General features: G+C 46.3%; 1 protein-coding gene across 4 annotated transcripts in view; it reads right to left on the bottom strand.

The window, feature by feature from the left end:
• The window catches only part of greb1 (growth regulating estrogen receptor binding 1), a 396,947-nt gene that overhangs the window by 291,624 nt on the left and 86,914 nt on the right, over positions 1–18,409 (bottom strand). The window contains exon 2 of one of the 4 annotated variants that reach the window (XM_070885003.1): positions 5,738–5,828. The exons of the other annotated variants lie outside the window; for them this stretch is intronic. The gene's annotated coding sequence lies outside the window, so the exon portion shown is untranslated. The remainder of the gene's footprint in view (positions 1–5,737; positions 5,829–18,409) is intronic. 4 annotated transcript variants of the gene reach the window in all.

The raw sequence follows: 18,409 nt of genomic DNA, 5'->3' as shown, positions 1-18,409 counted from the left end.
TCACCTCCCCACCAAATTCTTATTGGGATCAGAGGTTAAGTCTCTCTGGTGGTTTACGCTCCCTTGCAGAGCGCCTGAGTTGGGGCTCCGGTTGTTGGGCGCTGGCCTGAGTGTTTGCTGTTTGCGGTGCCTCAGGCCTGTCCGGACTGCCCACAGTGACTGGGCTCTCCTCCACTTGGTTCCGGTGTTCGGTCACTTGTGGTGGAGTAAACGCTACGTCGTGTTCTTCCTCTGCTTCTTCTATGGGGTTGCTGAACCTCCTTTTAGTTTGATCCACGTGTTTGTGGCAGATTTGTCCATTGGTAAGTTTAACTACCAAAACCCGATTCCCCACTTTGGCAATCACAGTGCCTGCAAGCCATTTGGGCCCTGCAGTGTAATTAAGGACAAAAACAGGGTAATTGACATCAATACATCGCACCCTCGCATTCCTGTCAAGGTAGTCATATTGTGAATAACGCCTGGTCTCAACAATTTTTTTCATAGTAGGGTGTATAAGGGAAACCTGGTTTTGAGCATTCTTTTCATTAGCAGCTCTGCAGGTGGAAACCCTGTCAGCGAGTGTGTTCGGGATCTATTGGCCAATAGGAGGCGTGATAAGCGGCTTTGTAGGGAACCCCCTTGGATTCTGAGCATCCCCTGTTTGATTATCTGCACTGCTCGTTCCACCTGGCCGTTTGAGGCCGGCTTGAACGCTGCCGTTCTGACATGGTTGATTCCATTGCCTGCCATGAAGTCCTGGAATTCAGTGCTTGTGAAGAATGGGCCATTGTTGCTGATCAAGACGCCCGGTAGACCATGGGTGGCGAACATTGCCCGTAGACTTTCTACCGTGGCAGAAGATGTGCTTGAATTTAAAATGGCACACTCAATCCATTTGGAATAGGCGTATACTACAACCAAAAACATTTTTCCCATGAAAGGACCTGCCTAGTCCACATGGATGCGTGACCATGGCTTGGCGGGCCAGGACCAGGGGCTAAGGGGGGCTTCCCTGCATGCTTTGCCCAGCTGAGCACACGTGTTGCACCTGCAAACACAAAGTTCCAGGTCTGCATCTATCCCTGGCCACCAAACGTGTGACCTGGCAATTGCCTTCATTATGACAATGCCCAGGTGCTCAGTGTGATAAACACCTCTCTGCCCATCTGGGACATGACTACTCGGTTTCTCCACAGTAGGCAATCGGCCTGAATCGAGAGTTCATCCTTGCGCCTATGAAACGGTTTAAACTCCTCAGGGCATGCCCCATACGTGGCTGCCCAGTCCCCATTCAGGACACATTTCTTAACTAAAGACAGTAGCAGGTCTTTATTTGTCCAAACTTTAATCTGACGGGCTGTCACAGGTGAGCCTTCGCTTTCGAAAGCTTCAACAGCCATGACCATCTCAGCATCATGCTCTGCTGCCCCCTCAGTGGTGGCTAGTGGTAGCCTGCTGAGTACATCGGCACAGTTTTCAGTGCCCGGTCTGTGCCGAATTGTGTTGTCATAGGCGGCGAACGTAAGTGCCCACCTCTGTCTGCGGGCCGATGCATTCGCATTTATGGCCTTGTTGTCGGCCAAAAGGGACGTTAGGGGTTTGTGATCTGTCGCCAGCTCAAATTTCCTGCCAAACGGGTACTGGTGTATTTTTTTTTTTTACTGTATATACACATGCTAGCACTTCCTTTTCTACCATCCCGTAACTCCTTTCTGCCTAGGACATACTTCTGGAGGCATAAGCTACCGGCTGTAACTGACCATTGACATTCACATGCTGCAACACCCACCCGACCCCATAGGACGACGTATCACACATTAAAACTAGTTTCTTACACGGGTCATATAACGTTAACAGTTTGTTGGAGCATAACAAATTGCGTGCTCTATCAAAAGCCTTTTCCTGGCCGTCCCCCCAGACCCAATCGCGACCTTTGCGTAGGAGCACATGTAGTGGCTCTAGCAGCGTGCTCAATTTGGGAAGAAAGTTGCCAAAATAGTTCAGGAGCCCCAGGAACAAACGCAGCTCCGTCGTGTTACGGGGTCTGGGTGCTCTCTGGATCGCTTCCGTTTTGGATGCAGTGGGTCTGATCCCGTCTGCTGCTACGCTCCTCCCCAGGAATTCTACCTCTGGAGCTAAGAAGACGCACTTCGCCTTTTTAAGTCACAGCCCTACCCGGTCCAGTCTGCGTAGCACCTCCTCCAGGTTGTGGAGGTGTTCTTCAGTATCGCGACCCGTGATGAGGATGTCGTCTTGAAAAACCACCGTCCCTGGAATCGACTTGAGGAGGCTTTCCATATTTCGCTGAAAGATCGCGGTGGCCGAACGAATCACAAACGGACACCTGTTGTACTCAAACAACCCCTTGTGTGTCGTGATGGTGGTCAGCTTCTTCGACTCACTCGCCAGCTCCTGGGTCATGTAAGCTGAGGTCAGGTCCAATTTTGAAAAAAGTTTGCCACCGGATAGCGTCACAAAGAGGTCCTCCGCTCTCGGTATTGGGTACTGGTCTTGGAGTGACACCCGATTGATGGTGGACTTGTAATCACCACATACCCTGACCGACCCATCCACCTTGAGCACTAGCACGATCGGGCTCGCCCAGTCACTGAATTCGACTGGCGAGATGATGCCTTCTCTCAGCAGGCAGCCCAATTAGCATTCTATCTTTTCCCGCATCACGTACGGCACTGCACTGTCCTTGTGGTGTACTGGCCTGGCGTCCAGGTTTATGTGAATCACTACCTTGGTCCACATGAAAGTGCCAATGCCAGGTTGTAAAAATGAGTCAAATTTGTCCAGGACCTGTGAGCATGATACTCGTTCCACAGAAGAAACTGCATTGACATCGCCCCATTTCCAGTTCATGACAGCAAACCAACTCCTCCCCAGTAGTGCGGGACCGTCCCCCGGGACAATCCAGAGTGGCAACCTGTTTTCCGAATCTTTGTGGGTCCCGACTACCGTGGCGCTGCCTAACACCAGAATGATCTCCTTTGTATATGTCCGTAGCAGTGCGTCAATCGGCAATAATTTTGGCCTCCTGGCCTTGGACACCCACAACCTTTCGAGCTGTGATACTCATCAGGGACTGGCTGGCCCCCGTGTCCAGCTCCATTAATACTGGGATGCCATTGAGGAGCACTTTCATCATTATTGGTGGTGTCCTGGTATATGAACTGTATATGTGCTCCACATGAACTCGCTGAACTTCAGCTTCCAGCTATTTCCCCCAGTATTCATTTGGCTTCATAGGGCTTACATCGGGCCTGTCCTCCTCGTACATCAACCTGGCTGCAGGCTTCCTGCACATACGCGCCAAGTGACCGCTGACGTTGCAGTTTCTGCAGGTATATTGCTGATACCTGCAAGCTCTGGCTGGGTGTTTGCCTCCACACCTCCAGCATGAGCTGGAGGCCCCATTGTTGGAAACAAAAGGTCCATTACCAGTCGATCGTCTCTGACTGTCTCTGTAACTGTCCTTAAGCAGGTGTTGATGGCCCCATTACTGGCCGCATTGTCCATTGCGATGGCATGAATCGCCGTTCAGCTAGCCATTGTCTCTGTTGAATTCTCCCTTTGGGTTCGACTGCATGCTGGGGCATGTCCGATTTCCTTTGTCTGCCTAGAGAACTGTGTGCCGCGTTAACAATGTTGACTCCCTGGTCGTTTGCCGCATTTGAGCCAAGAGTTTTGCCATAAATCATTCTGGTCTCTTCCTCCCCTGAGATAATTGTCTGGGCTATCATAGCTGCCGCTTCCAAGGTCAAGTCTTTGGTCTCAATCAGTTTCCTGAAAACCCCAGCGTGCCCGATGCCCTCAATAAAAAAAGTCTCGCAGCATCTCCGCTCTGCATGCATCTGCCACGAAGTCTGGAATGCTTTGCCCTTTTTGCGCCGGTGTGTATAAAACCGGTGTCTCGCCATGTGCATGCTGCTCGCCGGTTTAAGGTGTTCCCTGATCAACTTACTGAGCTCTTCGAACGTCTTGTCCGCCGGCTTCTCTGGTGCTAGAAGGTCCTTCATCAGGAAGTACATTCTTGATCCACAAACCATCAGGAGATGAGCCCTGCGTTTGTCGGCCAATCATTCCTTAGTGACAAAACTTTGCTGTAGTCTCTCAATAAAGTCGTCCCATTCATCACCAACACAGTACCTCTCTTCTGTGCTGCTAGTGGCCATGCTCGCGTGGTTTAAATCCCAGTTTCTCGCCGCCAATATGTCCTTACTATACAGTATAAATGCACACGAGGCCCATACTTGAGAAAAGATCACTCTGTGACCAGTGACCTTTATTACCAAGACCTCAAGAGAGTGACGGTGTGTGGAGCTTCCCCTTTTATACCGGAAAGTCCAGGTTAGGAGTGTCTCCCACAAGTTCGCCCCCTGTGGTCAGTGTTCTCAAGATATACAACTTTGGTCAGCTTATACATGGGTTACAATGATAGTTGAATACATAACACTACCTTCATCAACCCTCTCTGTTACTTTATCATAGATCTCAATGTTAGTCAGACATGATTTTCCTTAATAAATCCATGCTGGCTGTCCCTTATTAACCCATGCTTCTCCAAATTAGAATTTTGACCGTGACAATGGTCTCAAGTAGATGTCCCAGCGCCGACGATGGACTGATTGGTCTGCAATTACAAGATTGATCCCTCTGCCCTTTTTTGAACATGGGTGTAACATTTGCAATCCTCTATTCCACTGGCACCATGCTCATATCCAAGGAGGATTGAAATATTGTGGTCAGAGCTTCTGCTATCTCCACCCTAGGATGTGTCCCATTTGGATCAGGTAACGACTTAACTTTGAGTGATGCCAACCTATATAGCACCTCTTATTTTTATCCTATCCAATATCTCTACTCTCCGCCTCCCGCCCCCCACTGTCCTTATGTATGTCCCTACAGAGAGAGTGTGCGCGCTCCGGTGGTCAACAAGAAACTCCACCTGTGTGGATTTCTCAATAGTTTGGTTTAGTGACACCTGAACATTGTGATGAATTTCTGCATCTGTCAGGCACCCCGTGAACCAAAAAAACATACAAATTACAAAATGCTTTCTTAGTTAATGGACATCAAACACAAAGCTATATAGTATTGAACAATGAGAGATAGACAAGTCTGAAAGTGTTTAAATTGTTCAGATGCAATTATTTTAATTATAACAAAGTACTGGTCTGGCAATTATCCCCATCAGGTTCCACTGACCGATAAGCTAATCTTCTTGTTCTTTATTTCTCCATGCGATGCCTGGAAACATTAAGCACCTGCTCTTTCTGTCTAATGTTACAACCACCAAGAATGAATAACATGGAGTATAACCTGAAAATCTACTCAGATATGTGCTCAGTAGAATACCATGTCAAAATGTTTTCCTTATAATCATCCTGTTTCACCGGTTTTGAGCTTGCCTTTCTGCCACTCTCTCTAGCTGCCTCGTGATATCCTTTTCTGTGTAACAAAACAATTTGAAGATGAGAATTCCAAAGCGTTATTCTCATGTAGCTTTGTCCATTGTGAATAAATCCTTGACTTGACAGGATTCGGTCAGGGAGCGGGGCGGGGGAGAGGGAGAAAGGAAGGGACCAAAAACAGCCATCATATAATTCTACTTTAACCAAAACAAAACAAAATCTTTAACTTACTGAGGTCACAAAATACTTGAATGTGTGTGCATTTGGATATTAATTGAGGACAAGATAAGGCTCGGGTGTGATGCCCTCCAGTCAGAAAGCCTACCAATACTCACCAATTGGGCTCAAATATGAAGAATAGCCACTTGGGTTGGGTACCAGAGACCGCAGCTGCCCACGGACCCGTACCCTAATAAGAGTTGGAACCTTTAGGAGAGGAGAGAAAATTGGGAAATTAAAGGTTGTTTGGTACAGGTCAGCTCTCCTCAGATCAAAAGGAACAAAATCCTTCAGCAGGGTGAGTTTATATTGAAGTACAAGCTGTTTCTTTAAATCTGATAAAAATGTTTTGAGGGGATGAGTTTATAATGCAGTTTACGATGTTTGCAAGCAGAGTCAAGTAAATGGATCTGGCAGCTGAGCAAAAAATCTTAAGTTACATTTAGTTTATATCAATCACAAATAAAGTTTGATTGCTAAACAAAGGACTGTTCCTTAAACCATTTCAAATAGACCCTCCTCCAGCTTCTGTTTCCATAGAATTGTTTAATGCTTACACTAGAATTTTTGTAATTTAATCAATAAATTCTTGGATTCGAACAGTCCACTTAGACATTGAACTTACTGAGATCTAGGACCAGTACTGTGTGTTTAATAGGCCAGATCAGACATATTATTGATCCAACTCTGTTCTGCACAAAGTGTAAAATCTAGCCCATAGAATGAGAAGATCAGCGTGGGCGGTAAAAATTGGTTTTCAGATCGCCGGCTTGTCGCTCATTCTCAAAGCCCCTAGTCTCCATTTTTGAAATTGGGCGTTACCGCGAGCGATATGAAATGGGCGGTAGTGTTAAATCTCTCTGACCTTCTGCCATAAAGTGTCGCCATCCTTAGCAACGACATGGCAACGTTCAATTCCCGCGATTCAGGAGTTCAAGGGTCATCATGACATGCGCATAAGAGAGAGAGAGAGAGGGAGCTGTGAGGGAGTGAAGGCATGTGTGGGAGTGGTGTGGCTGCTTTGGGAGGAAGGAGGGAGAGTTTAGAGCTTTAGAGCAAAGAGGGACAAAAAAAATTAGCTGTTACCAGCCAAATATTTGCCCGAATTTGGTGCCTATAATGGAGGGAGAGGAGGAAATGACACAGCATGCTGGGGAGACTAACGCTGGCGAGAGCAGTGAGTTGGGAGAGGAGCACATTGGAGGGCGCAAAAGAGCGAGGAGGTTCTTGGATGAGGCAAATGCCTCCCTCCTGCAGGAGGTCGAGTTACGCTAGGGTGATTTGACCCAGGGAGGGCGTGGGAAGCCCACCCCAAAGGCCTACCAGAAGATATGGGCCGAGACAGCAGACGTGGTCTTGTCGGCGACCAACGGGGAGCGTAAGGGCAACTAATGCTGCAAACGATGGAACTACCTTGTCGGATCCACAAGAGTAAGTATTACATTGATTTACATGGACTTATGTATTTATTTAATTTGATTTGTAAGAGTCCATCAGTGATTATCAGATGTGAGGTCTTTCGTTTTTACCGGGAATGTTGTACTCAAAACCTGCGGTCACAGTGTACATCTTTAGGTAAAGAATGATAATTATCATAATAATCATGATAACATCTGTCAGTTATGTGCTGCATCAGTCTCTGTGACAGTCCCTAGTAATGATATCACGCAATGATCTCATGCCATGTCGCCCTGTCACCTTTTACAGAAGAAGCTATCGACGATGAGGTCCGTGCAGAGGCGAACGGGTGGGGAGTCACCAGTCCCCAGCGACATTACAGAGATGGAGGAGCGGGTGCTCGCACTCGTGGGGAAGCACACCCGGATGGGCAGACAAGCAGCTGCAGACCCTGAAGTGATGCCACGTGAGTAAAGTTTACACCATTGCGTGATGTAAAGTCAATAGATGCCACACCCACTCATATCTGAACAATAATATATGATAGATGATTTCTAAAATTGTTCTATAAATAATGCTGGCCTCATGAAAATCATTGCAATGCAGAATGTGTTGATGGTCATGAAATGTGATGTCTGCGATGATTTTGATAGCAGTGCTGCTTTTGTCGTGCATATGCTGTGTGTAGCGCTGGAATCACCTTGTGACCCAAGCACCCTCTTCTCCTCTAATAACTTCATTTGTGTTTTGCAGCTCAGCCAGCAGCACGGCCCAGGCAAGACCACAGAGGCCAGAAGGTGGGGGCGCGGGCCCAGACTCGGCGGACGATCCTACATCTGGTGCTGAGAAGGTCCGATTCTCACCCGTCAATCCGCTGGGTCTGTTCGCTACGGATGAGAGCACGGACTTCGAGGAACCTGCATTGCCAGGCTCCAGAAGGCATTCCACCCCAAGGCCATCTAGTGCTCCACCGGCCATTCCCACCTCCACTCTGGAGGTACTGGGCCCAAGCATCTCGCCACAGGGCACCCCATTTGTACCCAGGATGGCGCCGACCCCGCAGAGGTTTCATGGACACAGCAGGTCTGGTCTATGAGCGCCATGAAAGTAAAGAGATGGTACAGTTGTCCAGGAGGACTGTAGACATTGGTGACCAGATCCTCGATGCATTGGGGGGCATATCCTGACAGCTGGCCACCATGACTGAGTATGTTCCGCGGATAGCGGAGGCGATAGCCAGGAACACTGCTGGCACAGGCCTTCCAGTGGTTCTGGAGCGCGGCACTCCACCCCTAGGTTCTGCACCACCAGTGCCAATGACACGAGAGGCAGGACCAAGATCCTGCTTCTGGATCCGAGGATGTTCTCACCTCGGCAGCCCCAGCGCCCGTACTCATCCAACCACTGCCTCGGTCTTCATCCCCCCCCAATGAGGCACCGCCTGAGGAGCTCTTTGGCCAGGCGGCATGGAGCGAAGCGGGGAAGGGGTAGAGGTGGGGAGAAGGGGATAGGGGAAGGAAAGTGAGGTGCATGTCCACAGGTGATGGCTGTGTTATATCTCCATCTGGGTGTATGCAATTTGTTCTAATATATGGGGGGAGGGGGGCCACCCTTCTGCTTTGCATTTGTGTTCTGTGTTGCTGGACATGTTGACCATTTGACTGATGTCAATGGTGGAAAAAGTGGGGTGGGGGTGGGGTGTTTTTGCCCATGATGCTTACGATTTCAGACCAATGGTCGTATAAAATGTTTTTTATTCAACATAACCTTGTTGCGCATTGTCTCAGATAGCTGGACCATTACACACTGAAAGGGTTAAATAAAACTTAGCTTGAATCAACTTAAAACTTTAACTGGCACCAAGGTGATGCCCATCATTGATGTCTGAGCTGCACACACAGCAGTGTGTCAGCTTTGTCAATTACAGCAATGTTCTTTCAGGCAAATCGTTCAGTTATGAGCTCCTGACATAAGAGTCTTGCAGCTATGTAGCCACCACGGGCCCTTTCCTGCAGTCTGGAGGGGGCGTGGGCATGGTTGCATAGTCAGCCTGATTGTCTGGCCCTCGCTCAGCGTCCAGCCCCCCCCGTGTCCTCCTGTTCCTCTCTCTCCTGAGGTGGACCATCAGTCCCTTCCGGAAATTCTTGTCCCCTCCCGATAGCCATGTTGTGCAGTATGGAGCACACGACCACGAATTTAGCTACTTGCTCAAGGTTATATTGTAGCTCCCCTCCTGAGTGGTCCAGGCATCTAAAGCGCTGCTTAAGCACAGTTATTGTTTTCTGGACCACATTGCACATGTCTCTGTGGCTCTGGTTGTATCACTTCTCGGCCTTGGTGTGGGTGTAACGCAGTGGGGGATCATCAGCCAGGTGGCTAGGCCATATCGGTTATCACCAAGCATCCAGCATTGTCCTTGTGGCTGACTCTTAAACATGTCAGAGACAGCGCTCTCACGCAGGATGTGAGCCTCATCGAAGCTGCCCGGACATTTGGCATTCTCTGGTTGTGGTCGACAACTAGTTGGACTTTCAGGGAATGAAATCGTTTCTGTTACGAAAAAGCTCTGGGTCTTGAGAAGGTGCCCGCATGGCGATGGGAGTGCACTGTATTGTTCCCTGCACCCTGGGGAACTTAGCAATGCGATAGAATGCTCCAACCCTGTCAGTCTGAGCCTCCGTGGTCATGGGGAAGCTGATAAAGTCCATTAAAGCGCGTACAGGACCTCCGTTACCTGTCGAATGCAGCGATGTGTGGCATGGTGAGACAGAAGGGAAATCTTGACCGTCAAGGCCCGAAAACGTAGACAGTGCAGCGGTGACCTTGACCTCGACCGACAGTAATGTCCTGATGGCAGGCTGCATATCTGGCCTGATGAGCTTGCATATTTCAGTGATCACCACCTTGTGGAAGCGCAGTCTCTGAAGGCAGGTGTGCTCGGATATGTCAAGATAAGACCTCTTCTCCCTGAAAGTGCGGGGTGTGTATGGTTTGGACCTCCTCCTCATTCTGGATTTGATTTGCCACATAATGGTGTGCATTAGACGTTGTGCCATCTGCACTCTGCAGCATCTGCGTATTAATCGATGCAGGCTGAGAAATGGCTGGCCCCAAGCCAATGAAAATATAATAGCGATTGATCAGAAGCAATAATTTCCACACTAAAAGACACCTACAGAAAAATCCAATCGTCCAGAGTCTGAAAAGATGTCTGTTCAGATGGTCACTTCACCGGAGAAGAACTCCAGAGTCAATCCAAACTCCCCCGAAGTTGAAGCAGCCTTTTCAATGAAGCGACCTGCAATTTGAAAAATGGCGTCCACACCGCTGTGATTCATTCAGAACAGTTTCACTTTTTCAGAGCGGTATTTTGGGCGAGCGATATTGTGGGCGAGGTGGTGAAAGTGACGCTGGGCGATCTCCTGAGCGTTAGTTTCGCCAAATTTGACCTTTACGACAAAAAAAAGTGGGCGGTCGGTATTATTGAATCTCGGCGTTAATTACGTGCGGAAAGTAATGCGGGGCGATATTATGGGCGTTAGTTTCGCCCAAAAAAAGTGGGCGGGCGGTATTATTTTTTTCCGGCATTATGTACATGGCGAAAGTAACGCTCAGCGATAAGTGTCCGAAAAATGGGCGTCAGTTTCCATTTTGTGGCTAAATGGCCGATATCTGGGCATTATACCTCATTTCAGATGTAAAATGGATGTTAAGTAGGCGTAATGCATGCATAAATGGAAAATCTAGCCCTATACCTTTATTTTCATCCAATATCAAAAAGATAAACTTGAATTTCGGTGTCAAGTTTGAAAAATACCTTCACCTTGACTTCTGCATGCTACAAAATGTTGATATTTCTATAGGTGATCCCTGAGCATTAGAACAGATAAGTTATTATTCAGTTAAATTAGATCTACATGAACATGCAATAAATATGATTTACGAGACTCATATAGGCCTCTTGTCCAATGCATGCAGTTCTTTCACTTCCTACATTACAACAGCGACGAAACTTCAAAAGTACTTCCTTGGCTGTAAAGCACTTTGAGACGTCCGGTGGTCATGAAAGGCGTTATATAAATCCAAGTCTTTCTTTTCTGGTCAATCATCATGTACTTCCACTCATGATCAAAAGTGAAGATTGACCACACACGACACAAGCCAAGGCAAGTCCGTATTCACACTGCCCACAGTTCGCATAACATGGAACACAGCCTATCCCTTGTGGACCCAGTTCAGACAATTCAATAAATTTTTTTGCACCAACATAAAAGCCAGCTCCCACAAGCATATCTGCATTTCTTATCAAGACCACGTGGACACAGCAATCTGGCATAACATGCCCAGGACAAATAATAGACTGCTTTATTCCATGGATTTCACATTGGAGATTCACTATGTGATCATGTCACTTCAGAAAAAGATCACACCATTCTGCATCCACAGGGTGGCAGGACGCCCTCCAGACATACGCTCAGGTGGCAGTGGGAAGAAATAATGGTGGCGGTCAATGCCTAGACTGTTGTACCAAGAACATGGATGCAGTGTCGGAAGAAATTTAACAATCTCACATGAGTTGTCAAGGTCAGTGAGTTCAATCTTCAAAAGGCATATCCGACCAACTGCGCCACTGGCCTCATCCACTGCTCAGTTCACTACATTCCCCCATCATCTACCTACCAACAATCTATCAATCAGTACTCAACCTTTCAATTCATCTGCTTTTCCTCACCCACACATGCTTCGCACCCACTAGCAGCTATTCAACCATGACAGTCACATCACCCAAACATATTGCGCGACACGAACTGACACAGTTCCCTCTATCTTGCAGGAGAAGGTGGCGCAGACAAGAGGCAGCTGCAAAGAATGGGAGGAGGACAAGCACTCCTGCATGTTTTAACCCCCATGGAGGAAGCAGTGCTGGCCATCATGGAAATAGGCAACGCTGAGGTTGTGGCCACTGGCGGGGCTGGAGTGACCAATGATGAGGGTATCTGCATACCTAATCCTTCTCTTCCCACTTCTCCCTCATCCCACAATCTCATCTCACTCACAAGCTGCAGATGGTGTAAGCACGCACTTCTTACTTTCTCCTCACCTCTCACCACAACCCAACATTTGTCACTTTTTCATTTCAGATACCCAAGAATTGGCACCTTCCCAATCAGAGAAGGAAGAGAAAGAAGAGAATGATGAAGAAGAGACTCAGTCACTCAACCTTATACTCGCAGCTACCAGCTCAGAGACCGACACTGTGCGTATTTTAGAGGCTAGGATAGAAGAGGGATCTGTATGTGGTGAGATACCGGGCATGAGCACCCGGTAAGGGGGGAAAAGGATAGCACAGGTGCTCGCCTGAGGCAATGCTGTCCTTGCCCTGCTTTGAGGCCGCAGTTGTGGCTGTAGTTGGCAGATTTCAGTCACAACTTATTTTGTAAAACGAAGATATCTCATATGTTGGTCCTCGCTGAAGTAGAGGTAAGAGAATCCCTGTAGACTCTCGGTGGATATGGCCTCCTGCTGTGTGCCATTCTCCTCCTCCTCCCTCATCTAGAAGCTTATCCTGCTCTATGTGGCCTCTCTTCATTCTCCCAGTCACGTTCAATTCCCAGAGAAAGAACCACCAGGCCACCATGTCTGGAAGCAACTTGTTTCTGCGTAAGATTTTAAATGACCAAAATAATACTTCAAGAGCAGCCAGAACACTCCCTGTACAGTATTCAACCTTTAGTCAAGTATAGGAAAGCTTCAAAAATGCATAGAATTCATTCAGGTGCCACATATAAGGTTACTGCACAAGATAAAAGTTCATGGGGTTAGGGGTAATATATTAGCATGGATAGAGGATTGGCTAACAGAGAACAGAGAGTTGGGATAAATGGTTCATTCTCTGGTTGGCAATCAGTAACTAGTGGGGTGCCGAAGGAATCAATGCTGAGACCCCAACTATTTACAATCTATATTAACGACTTGGAAGAAAAGAGTGAGTGTAACGTAGCCAAGTTTGCTTGACAATACAAAGATGGGAGGAAAAGCAATATGTGAGGAGGACCCAAGAAATCTACAAAAGGACATAGACAGGCTAAGTGAGTGGACAAAAATTTGGCAGATGGAGTATAATGTTGGAAAGTGTGAAGTCATGCACTTTGGCAGCAAAAAATCAAAGAGCAAGTTATTATTTAAATGGAGAAAGATTGCAAAGTGCTGCAGTACAGCAGGGCCTGGGGGTACTTATGCATGAAACACAAAAGGATAGTTTGCAGGTACAGCAAGTGATCAGGAAGGCCAATGGTATCTTGACCTTTATTGCAAAGGGGATGGAGTATAAAAGCAGGGAAGTCTTGCTACAGCTATACAAGGTATTGGTGAGGCCACACCTGGAATACCGTGCAGTTTTGGTTTCCATATTTACGAAAGGATACACTTGCTTTGGAGGCAGTTCATAGAAGGTTCACTCGGTTGATTCCGGAGATGAGGGGGTTGACTTATGAGGAAAGGTTGAGTAGGTTAGGCCTCTACTCATTGGAATTCAGAAGAATGAGAGGTGATTTTATCAAAACGTACAAGATTGTGAGGGGCCTTGACAAGGTGGATGCAGAGAGGATGTTTCCACTGATGGGGGAGACTAGAACTAGAGGGCATGATCTTAGAATAGGAGCCGCCCATTTAAAACAGAGATGAGGAGAAATTTCTCTCTGTGGAATTTGCTGCCGCAGGGAGCAGTGGAAGCTGGGACATTGAATAAATTTAAGACAGAAATAGACAGTTTCTTAAACGATAAGGGGATAAGGGGTTATGGGGAGCGGACAGGGAAGTAGAGCCAAGTCCATGATCAGATCAGCCATGTTCTTATTGAATGGTGGAGCAGGCTCGAGGGGCCATATGGCCTATTCCTGTTCCTATTTCTTATGTTCTTATGTAACTAACCTGCAAGTTCTTAGTGATCGCTTTAAATTTCGCTGGTGAGGAGTGCTTCATTACATTTAACATCGTGTTCAGCAGTGTGAGGCTAAGACTGGAGTGTAGAGTTCAAAAATGGCAGCACTGGCATCAAATCAGCATTGCACCCTTATTGCATCATCATCTCGCTGCTCTACATTTTGCTTGCAGTCATTAGGCGCGCACACAAACCCCTTTACCAAGATGGCATCGTGCGCACTTCCATCAGAAGTGTGCACTCATATCTCGGACCTCATTTTTGATGCTTATGTGGCCGTGTAACGCCTAAAAAGAGGTCTCTGCACGGCCCAATTTAGCCCCGCTTATCTACGCATTTTGTACCATGTTAGTTGTGACCAATGTTCCTGTTTAGCCACTTCGCCAATTAGCTGTCTGAAGCTCCCGCGCACGCAGCTTGCTGATTTTTCAATGGAAAAACCGTGCAAGCGTGGAGGTTTAAATGGGCCACGCAGCCCCTTAAAGGTGCCTTGCACCCAAAAATATTAGAGGGAACATTGTTTGTGACTTGATTAAAAATGTAACTTATATATTAAGTGTCATACTCATAAACCCCCTTTGAAATAGTGTTCCCTTTGAGAAATCAATCTACAAAGCAAAGGTTAATTCAACAACAACAAATATTTATATAGCGCCTTTAATGTAGTGAAACGTCCCAAGGCGCTTCACAGGAGTATTATGAGGTAATAAATTTGACACCAAGCCGCACAAGTTGAAATTAGCGCAGGTGACCAAATGTTTGGTCAAAGAGGTATGTTTTAAGGAGGAAAGAGGTAGAGTGGCGGACAGGTTTAGGCAGGGAGTGCCAGAGTTTGGCCTACTATTTTCACCATTCAAACACAAATGGCCTGAAGTTGGCAACCTGTCGTATTTGATAAAAAATTATAAAGAGGCAATTGGATCATTAGTGAATTCCAATAAAACCCTATTCAAAGCAAGCGGCCTTCCTGATTTGATTAGATTAAGTGGATGTTATGTATTCTTAACAACTTTCCAATTAAAATATTAGCATTACGTGACAGAATTTCTATAGCCACGTTGACAATATGCTGGGTTAATGAATGCAGAGCATCCGGTTTGAGCATGATTTTTTTTTAAAAAGAAGATCTGTTTTAAACTAAGAAATACTGTAAAGAGCAGATGTAAATAAACTATTGACAAAGTACCCCATTTTAGTCACATTATGTTCACTGAATAAATGCTGGCTGGAGAAATGGTGCAGTCGGGAGGGCTTTAGATTTCTGAGGCATTGGGACTGTTTCTGGGGGAGGTGGGACCTGTACAAGCCGGATGGGTTGTGCCTCAACAGAGCCAGGACCAGTATGCTCGCGGGAGGGTTTGCTATTGCTGTTGGGAAGGTTTTAAACTAGCTTGGCAGGGGGATGGGAACCGGAGAATAGATGGGAAAAGCAAAGCTGGAATTGGGCAGCAGAAAAGTAGAAAATTAATTTGGAGGACAGAGGAAATAAGGGCTGCAAAATCGACAAGGGAGTTTGGCACCACTAAATGGTATATAATTCAATGCAAGGAGTATAGCGAATAAGGCAGATGAGCTGAGAGCACAGATAGACACACTTGGCAGTACGATATTATAGCCTTTACTGAGGCATTGCTGAAAAAAGGACAGGTATGGCAGCTCAACATTCCTGGTTACAGGGTTTTCAGATGGGATAGAGAGGGGGGTAAAAAAAAAGGAGGGGGGGTTTTCAGTATTAATTAAAGAACCAATTACAGCTGTGAGAAGGGATTATATGTTCGAAGGGTCATCAAACTAGGCCATATGGGTTGAATTGAAGAACAAAAAAGGGGTGATCACACTACTGGGAGTGTACTATAGACCCCCAATCAGAGGGAGATAGAAGAACAAATATCTGGACAAATTGCTGCAAAGTGCAAAAACTATAGAGCTGTAACACCTGTAGTGGGGGATTTCAACTACCCTAATATTAATTGGGAAAAAAGCAATGTGAATGGTACAGAAGGTGCGTAATTCCTCAAATGCATTCAGGAGAACTTCTTTAGCCAGTATGTAATAAACCCAACAAGGGAGGAGGCGGTTCTGGACTTGGTTTTGGGGAATGAAGAGGGGCAGGTGGAGAGGTATCAGTGGGAGAGCATTTTGCTGCTCGTGATCATAATTCAGTAAGATTTAAGGTAGTTATGGAAAAGGACAAAGGAGGTCCAGGAAAAAAAGTGCTCAATTGGGGTAAAGTCAATTTTGCTGAGCTGAGATGGGATTTGGCCAAGGTGGATTGGAAACAGCTACTTGAAGGTAAAGCAATGTCAGAGCAGTGGGAGGCATTCAAGGAGGAGATCCTGAGGGTACAGAGCAAGTATGTTCCCTTAAAAAAAGGTGCGGCTAACAAATCTAGCGCCCCCTGGATGTCAAGGGACATACAGGGTAACATAAAGAAAAAAAGGAAAGCTTATGAAACTCTAGAAGAGTATAAGAAGTGCAGGGGTGCAATTAAAAAAAGATATCAGGAAAGCAAATAACATAAGAAATAGGAACAGGAGTAGGCCTTTTGGCCCCTCGAGCATACTCCGCCATTTAATAAGATCGTGGCTGATCTGATCATCGATTCAACTCCACTTCCCTGCCTGCTCCCCATAACCTTTTATTCCCTTATTGTTCAAAAATCTGTCTATCTCCGCCTTAAATATATTCAATGACCCAGGCGCCACAGCTCTCTGGGCAGACAATTCCACAGATTTACAACCCTCAAAAGAAATTCCTCCTCCTCTCCATTTTAAATGGGCGGTCCCTTATTCTGAGACTATGTCCCCCAGTTTTAGTTTCCCCCATGAGTGGAAGTATCCTCTCTGCACCCACCTTGTCGAGCCCCCTCATTATCTTGTATGTTTCAATAAGATCACCTCTCTCTTTTGAACGCCAATCAGTATAGGCCCAACCTACTCAACCTATCTTCATAAAGCAACCCCCTCATCTCCGGAATCAATCTAGTGAACCTTCTCTGAACAGCCTCCAATGCAAATATATCCTTCCTTTAAATACGGAGACCAAAACTGTACGCAGTACTCTTGTGGCCTCACCAATACCCTGTACAGTTGTAGCAGGACTTCTCTGCTTTTATACTCTATCCCCCTTGCAATAAAGGTCAACATTGCATTGGCCTTCCTGATTACTTGCTGTACCTGCATACTAACTTTTTGTGTTTCATGCACAAGGACCCCAGGTCCCTCTGTACTGCAGCACTTTGCAATTTTTCTCCATTTAAATTATAATTTGCTTTTCTATTTTTCCTGCCAAAGTGGATAACCTCACATTTTCCCACATTGTACTCCATCTGCCAAATTTTTGCCCACTCACTTAGCCTGTCTCTATCACTTTGCAGATTTCTTGTGTCCTCCTCACAATTTGCTTTCCCACCCATCTTTGTATCATCAGCAAACTTGGCTACATTACATTCAGTCCCTTCATCCAAAGAGAGATCATGAAAGAATGTTGGCAAATAAAATCAGGGAAAACCCAGGAATGTTTTAGAAATATATTAGGAGCAAGAGGATAACTGGAGAAAGAGTGGGGCCCATTAGAGACCACAAAGAAAATCCGTGTTTGGAGGCAGAAGATGTGGGCATGATTCTTAATGAATACTTGGCATCTGTTTTCACAAGAGAGCCGATGCAGACTTTGCAATAAGGGAGGAGGAGTGTGAAATATTAGACGAGATAAACCTAGTGAGAGAGGAAGTATTAAGAAGGAGCTTTGAAAGTGGATAAATCCCCAGGCCCGGATGAAATGTATCCCAGGCTTTTAAGAGAAGCAAAAGAGAAAATAGCAGAGGCTCTGACCATCATTTTCTAGTCCTCTCTGGGCTACAGGTGTGGTGCCAGAGGACTGCTAATGTTGTATCTTTGTTTAAAAAGGGAGAAAGGGATAGACCGAGTAATTACAGGCCAGTCAGCATAACCTCAGTGGTGGGAAAATTATTGGAAAAAATCCAGAGGAACAGGATAAATCTTCATTGGGAAAGACATGGATTAATCAAGGGCAGTCAGCATGGATTTGTTAATGGAAGGTCGTGTCTGACTAAATTGATTGAATTTTTTGAGAAAGTAACCAGGAGGGTCAATGAAGGCAGTGAATATGATGTAGTGTATATGGATTTTAGCAAAGCTTTTGATAAGGTCCCACATGACAGACTGGTCATGAAAGTAAAAGCGCATGGGAGCCAGGGCAAAGTGGCAAGTTGGATCCAAAATTGGCTCAAAGGCAGGAAGCAAAGGGTAATGGTTGATGGGTGTTTTTGTTACTGGAAGGCTGTATCCAGTGGGATTCCGCAAGGCTCAGTGCTGGGTCCCTTGCTTTTTGTGATATATATCAATGACTTGGACTTGAATGTTGGGGGTATGATTGAGGGTAAGTTTGCAGATGACACTAAAATAGGCTGCGTGGTTGATAAAAGAAG

This window comes from Pristiophorus japonicus, chromosome 7 (assembly GCF_044704955.1).
Source record: "Pristiophorus japonicus isolate sPriJap1 chromosome 7, sPriJap1.hap1, whole genome shotgun sequence".
Lineage (NCBI taxonomy): Eukaryota > Metazoa > Chordata > Chondrichthyes > Pristiophoridae > Pristiophorus > Pristiophorus japonicus.
This window is presented reverse-complemented; position numbering and strand designations above follow the sequence as displayed.